The sequence below is a fragment of the Ascaphus truei genome, chromosome 3 (assembly GCF_040206685.1).
Source record: "Ascaphus truei isolate aAscTru1 chromosome 3, aAscTru1.hap1, whole genome shotgun sequence".
In the NCBI taxonomy this organism is placed as follows: Eukaryota; Metazoa; Chordata; class Amphibia; order Anura; family Ascaphidae; genus Ascaphus; species Ascaphus truei.
In genome coordinates this window covers 237,087,969-237,094,759 of record NC_134485.1, presented here as the reverse complement: position 1 = coordinate 237,094,759, position 6,791 = coordinate 237,087,969, and the positions used below count along the sequence as shown (strand labels likewise).

The 6,791-nt window shown below is 47.3% G+C and overlaps 1 pseudogene; it reads left to right on the top strand.

Moving 5' to 3' along the window:
• The first annotated feature begins 6,260 nt into the window (after positions 1 to 6,260).
• LOC142491799 (U2 spliceosomal RNA) lies at positions 6,261 to 6,430 on the top strand (annotated as a pseudogene).
• Positions 6,431 to 6,791: the final 361 nt, after the last annotated feature.

Sequence of the window (6,791 nt, the reverse complement as noted above, 5' to 3'; positions counted from 1 at the left end):
GCTTTGTAATAATCTAGCCATTCTGGTGTTTACCACCGTTGCCCCACATATGTTGGCTGAATGCCCGGAATGTGGTCAGATGGCAGTTCCTGAAGTAAAAGCAGGAAGTCTGGCCACATACGTAACTTCAATGTGTGTGCTATCTCAGCATTTCAGTTTCTCAAGTCTCAAGTCAGAATATATGACTTCACTATTGTAACTTTTTAGATAAATCATGTAATTGCAAAAAATGGGAAGTAAGCTGTTGCACGTATACACCCCTCGCTCAGCTATATAAACCTGATTGTAACTGAAATAAACAGGAGAGGTTTTTGACAGAGCATTCGTGTCTGACTCAATTACATCACCTCCAAGCACTCGTTACTTTTCCTGTCCAGCACCTTAGAGGGGTTGTGGCCTCCCGGGTGGGTCTTCCGAGTTGAAGGGGACGGTCCCCACTAACGTTGGAGTAGAGGATAAATTTACATTTGGTGTCAGAAGCGGGGATAAGGTGGCGCCATCGGGGTAAGTACAAGATACTATTTATCTGTATTATCCTACCGGTGTCTCCCTATCCAGAGCCCTATTATAGTTATACCTCCTTACTGGAAGACTATGTCATTAACATATGGGTTGTGAACTCATATACTGTAGTTAGTCAGGGTTATAGTCCCTGACTGGGTCTAAGGAATAAGATATAAGTGTATATCTGGAAATACTCTAAGGTGACTGTGGAAAAGTGCAAAAAAAAAAAAGGGGTGGTTTATCTTTCTATACATAGAGTGCATAAGAATGCTGTCTTTGCTGTCATATTTACTGTGCTGTGCTTGCTTGCATATATATTTAACATAGAGTGATAAGAGAATTGTATTTTGTGCATTATGGGGACTGCCAATAGCAAACGTGGCCCAAGGGAACCAAATATTGAAATATTTACTTTTTAAAAATTTTTAAAAAAAGCAGAAGGTTAAAGTCCTGTCTGTAAACTGGGCTGTCTATTGGGACCCTTTATCACGGATATGTAGATAAGCTTATATTGCATTAACAGTCAAAGAAAGTTCAGTCCGCGCTCTTGCTTCCTAGTGTAGCAGAAATGAATTCTTCTCCCTCCTCTTGCTGCTCCTATGGCTTGAAGTGTATCTCCTCACTCCAAGAAACGAACTCCGGTGGAAGATTCCGCCGGCGAGCAAAATGACCAAGAAAAGAAGCACACTCTGAGTGAGTCCCAGCGCGCGGGATCTCCACATGAATGGAACTGAAACTGCCCCCCTGTCTGACTGATGATGATGCCGATCTATTGAACATTTCATAGACTCGGACACGCACTTATCCTTACTTACATGTAAGTCATTTTATTGCCTTGTTGTTTAATACTGTAACACCTGTATGCCCGCAGACCTTGCCAGTCCCCAGAACTGAGGTGGGAAGGGTTTTACCACGCACCCACAGCAGTGAGGGCGTGCCCGGAGTGTGGTATGGCGTTGCCGGGCCTGAGAAAGATGGTTAGTTATACTTGCAACGCATTTGGAGTTCAGAGTAAGAGTAGTGATGTCCGTGTGCCAGAGTCCAGGGATATAGAGAGCAGGATCGTAATGTTCGTATGCCAGAGTCCAGGGATCACAGAAGTCAGCAAGGTCGTGTTCGTAAGCAGGGTTCAAGGGCAGTAGAGAGCAGGGTAATCAGTACAAGCAGAGGTCAAGCCAGGGAAATCCAGGGGTAAGCAGGAGCAGGAACAGAAGCTGGAAAGCACAGGAGAGCCAACCATAGGACTGCACACACAGAGGTTACAAAGAACTATGCAGAGCAATGAGAGAGAGGACAGACAGGGGTTATAAAGGAGGGAACACCAATGGGAGAGAGAGGAGGAGCAGAGGGTGAAGTGGGAGACAGCAGGGATAGGTGAAGAGGATAAGAGGAGGAGACAGGTGAGCCAGTGAGGGAGATAGCTTGTACAGCATGAGAGGAGGAGCCAGGGGTCTGGGAAAGCCTGCAAGAGGAGCGTGCGCGCGCCCTCTGTAAGGTTAGAGTGCGCGCACACAGGCTACGTCACGAGGCGTGCGGAGCCGCGTGGCCACCTGCCGATGGTGGAGGAAGGACAGGAGGAGAGATTGCAGGAGGTAAGGGGACAAGAACGGGAGCCGAGGGGGGCCATGAGCGGGGAGCAGCGCAACGGGGAACGGAAGACCGAGAAGGCGCGCGTGTCTTGCAGGGAGCGTGCGCAGACGCCGGGAGAGCGTAAGAGGCTGCCGCAGAGGGACAGATGCGGGAGGAGGAAGGGAGAATAGCAGGGGGAGGTAAGGAAGGGACAAGAGAGGTAGGAAGGAGCGGAGCGCCAGGAACACATGGAGGGGAAGAAATCCCCTGAACCGTCACAAATACATTTACAATCTTTCCTTACCTTGGTGCGCTCCTGTGCCTCTTTTCTTGGTTATATTGCATTAAGATAAGTTTCCTTTATAAGCTAATCATAGGTACAAACAAGTAACATGTCGCTTTAACCCTACCTATCTGATGTACGCAGATTACTTACGTTTTTATTGATAAAATATATGTTTATGTACTTCACTATGTGCGTTTTTGCGCTGTTTTCTTTTCTTTTTGTTTCCACTGATTGCCCGCCTGGGAGCACGCTGTGCTGGATTTGCTGTTTGCTGCATGCGTCAGGACAGAATTGGACACTTATCTATTGGTCTCCTTGAGTGAAACTGTTTGCTCTACAGCATACATTTGCCTTACTGAAGCCGTCGGAGTCTGTCTCAGTGTAACGTCAGTAAAAGCTGCAACAAAATCATTGGGCTTTATTTGCAAAGCCAGTTGCTTTTTCTGATTGTATCCTTTGGCAATGTTTAAATATACGCTCCCTCGCCGTTATTAGCGGCTCTGTCGGGGGCTTCTCACGACACAAATACACGAGGAGACGAAGATTTAAAGTGTTTATTTCTAAAGAGTACAGCCATTTTCCAGCTTAAATTAAACTTCAACGTTTTTTGAGCTCCGGGTTTGTGGATTACTTAGTAGCCCACTACCACATATGCATCTGGTCAGGTCTCAATGGCTCTATGGTCCAGCAAAATGAAGTTATAAGTGGGGCCTTCATACAGAAAAGAAACAATTACATAATGGCAACCATCACAGGTAATAAAATTCTCAATATTAGTTCAAGCAACTTAGGCCCGTAATATAGTGGGGGCACGTGCAGTGCCGTGCGTGCGGCCGTTATAGTTGGCTGTGGTTTGCCAGCCATTGTATGCTAGGGCCGCGCGCGCGTGCACGGCAGGGAGCGTGGACCGGACGGCCACGTGGCGCACTGCAGCCTGGGACCAGGCCACAGGACCTAGAGACATTGGGGCCTATGCAGAGAGCAGCGCTATTTCGAAATTCGCCATTTTTTGGAGAAAATCGCGCAGAAAGCAGCAGAAAATGGCGAGTTCCGAAAAACGCGCCAATTTTTCTTTTCTATTTGTAAAACTCGCCTCGCGGCTGGCGAGAACCTCAATCTCGCCAGTTTTAAAAATATCCGTATGCAGAGAGGCGCGAACGGCATCTAGCGGCTGTTCGCGCCAATAAAATGGCGCGATTGTCTCCTTTTTGCCTCGCCAGAAAAAACTGGCAAGAAGCTGCCGCTCGCGGCCATTGCAAAGGGAAAAAAAAGGCGCGAATTTGTTTTTACACGTTTCTGAAGCGCGCATCTCGCCAATTTAAACTCGCCACACGCATCCATGTTAAACATAGCAGAATTCGCACTTTTCTGCATATGGAGAATAAAACTCTCCAAAAAAGCTACTTTTTAATAAATTCGCCAATTTTAAAATTCGCTGCTCTCTGCATAGGCCCCATTGTGTGAGATACTCCGGCTGGAGCTCGCACTGAGAGGAGGATCTGGACCCTTAGGGGAGAGGGGATTGTGTTGGAGGCCCCGCTACGTGGACCCGCTCCAACCCATCGTGCCAAGCAACACCTGAGTACTGGAGTACCCAGGCAGGTACCCAATGTGCACCTACATCCACAGGGGGTAGCGCAACCTCATATTTGGGTGGGACTTGCTGAGACAGAAAACATGGGGTATTGGTGCCACAGCACCCTCAGTACTTTGGGGGATCCAGCACGTGTTGGGTCACTGGGGCTATATTGTGGGTACCGTTGCTATCTGTTACATGTGTTATTAGTGTGTACATTAAAGTTTAGTTATAAACTTTGTGTGGTATATTATTCTTGACTGTGTATTGGTTCCTGTGAGGGGTTATCCAGCCAACGCTGGGATCCCTCGTAGGTGGAGGCGCTGCACGCAAGGAGAAAGAGCTCACCCCATTCTCCCAGAGGCAGAGGCTTAGGCCTCCTGTGAACAACAGGTACAGCAGCACCCATAGTTGCTGTGTAGTTTCCCTTAGGCATAGGGAAAGGGGGCCACATAATAAAACACAAAGACAAGATGTCATGATGGAAATTTTTCCTCAAAGCTAATGTGGGTTTTACAGATTGAGGACTTTCTGAAGTTCAAAGAACAGCACACACTGCAGGCAACGAGTGATGGAACACAAGAGCGCAAACATCTGGGTAACACTCAACATGTGGAGTATCAATAATTGCAGAGCGGATGTATAGGCTTCCTAAATAAAATCTTCTTGTAGACTTTGACAGCTTCTTACAGTGTGTACTATACCAAATTGCTTGCATGATTTTACCAGCTGAAATTCTATTGTTGCAAAGAAATGTGATGGTGTGGGTGGAGTCCTTCCACTGTTTGGATTATTAGGGCTGCAAAGGAGTGAAGTTAGAAATACATGATTGGTCAGTGGTTTCTAAAGCAGAAACCCACACTACTCTATTTTAAATCAAAGTTTTTCTTGATGCAACTTTTTAAAAAACACATTTGAGTTCTCTTTACTACTCTAGCTATTACGTTCTTTATTATCCTCATTTTGCAATGGGGAGAATATCTGATTATGTGTAAGGTATTTGTAATTCTTTGTAGATCTGTAGGAGATATGAGCAGAGGGTAAAACACTGGAGACGTTTTTAGGGGGAAATAAACGTAGGCTTTGTTAGCCAGCAGCTTTAAACAGAAAACAGCTTCATATCAGCAAACAAATTAGAACAGAAAACAACAACCAGGCCTAACCCCATGTAGGGGAATGACTAACATTCAGCAGTCCCTATCTGAGGGCTGGAAGGCTAGGCCTCTTACCGACCTTTGACACAGCCCCAAAGAGAAGTACCTGTAGGCAGAGTGCTCTCCATGTCAGTCCAGGGTCTGTGGTGTTCCCTCTGGCAGGTTTCAGGGACCGATGCTGGAGCAGAGTTTCTCTTGCTCTGGGATCTCTCAAGCAGCAGAGTCTCCTCTGTGCTAGAGATCCCATGCAATCTGTGCAGCAGGCTTTTAAACATGCTTGAGGAGCCAGGTGGAGACTGGTCAAATTAACTCCTGCTGAAATTAACCAGTTCCCTGCTGGACTCATCAGCAAAAGACAGGCTTTATTTTGGAAGCCTTTTAGACAGGGGAAAGGGCCTGTTACAAGGTCATTTATCGAAGAATATGCAATAGGCATGGAAAAACTATACAGTACTCAAAGCAACAGCCTGCGCTCACTGATGGTTTGTTTTTCTTACATGTGTACTTACTTTAAGGCCGCGTCCAGGGTGAGAGCACGCTCGCGAGTGAGCAAGCTGCGCGATCAAAACATTGCAACTCAATTGTAGCTTCCGTACTGCGGGCGCGCGTGCACGTGAGCGTGGGTAGACCCTGGTCACGTGCGCAGTTCAGCCAATGAGGGCGGACCGCTTACGATACGTCACGGTATGCCTTTGCCACGCCCCCATCGTGCAACCCTACAGACCAGGAGTCACCGCAGCTACATCCGAGCGTGATGTTACGGCGCTCAAGCGATCACCCTGGATGTGGCCTAAGAGATCTCTTCTTACATTTTACAACCCAGTTTTTATTTATAGAAATGGGGTAATCAGGCGGTTCACTGCTGCCGTCAGGGTATGAAGTAGAAGATACACACGCAGATGAATTAAAAGGTTGTTTAATGAGTGCATATACACTAGAAAAAGTCTGCTACAGTGAAGAACTCTGACGCGTTTCGTCCGCAGGTAGGGACTTTGTCAAAGAGTATCTGGCACTGCCCCTAGTGATGCATATATAGTGAGCCATAGATCGCTATTGGGTGAATTAAATTAGATGAACATTAACTCACCAGATGAATAATTTAGCCAATTAATTGTCAAAAGGAGCCACCCCTTATACAACCACTAATATTGCTCACTTCCAAGGCATCACTATCGCTTCTCGGCCTTTTGGCTAAGATCAAGTGTAGTGTCTGTCCTGTGAAGGACAGATTCTCCAGACTACACCTGGTCCTCTGGTCATGGCCTGAGAATGCGGATGCAAAGAAGCCCGGGCTTATTTTCTCTGCACCCCAGAAGTGGTTAACCTGGGGCAGAACCCCTTGCTGCACCTTCGGGTTGTGGAGGTTGAGGATTTGCAACCTCCACTTCAAGAGCACTTGGCACGAGCACTGATTATTTGCACCCCTATTTTTCCCGCACTTGGCCCCCCTTATTGCCTTCCGCTGAGGGGACAAGCCATTATTTTTGTCACAGCCTGGCCTTGCACGGGGCCGGGCGTGCACTCGTGCACACCTTTTTGTGTTTGTACGTCTGAGCACCTCCTGCACTGCATCACACAGAGCACTGGAGCACTCGCACCATGGATTTTGTTTCGGTTTCGTGTTGGGTTATCGTCACCCCTCTCTCCGGAGAGCAAAGACTGAGTGCTGGCTAGTAGTCGCCATCCCTTCGGGGGAAGATTG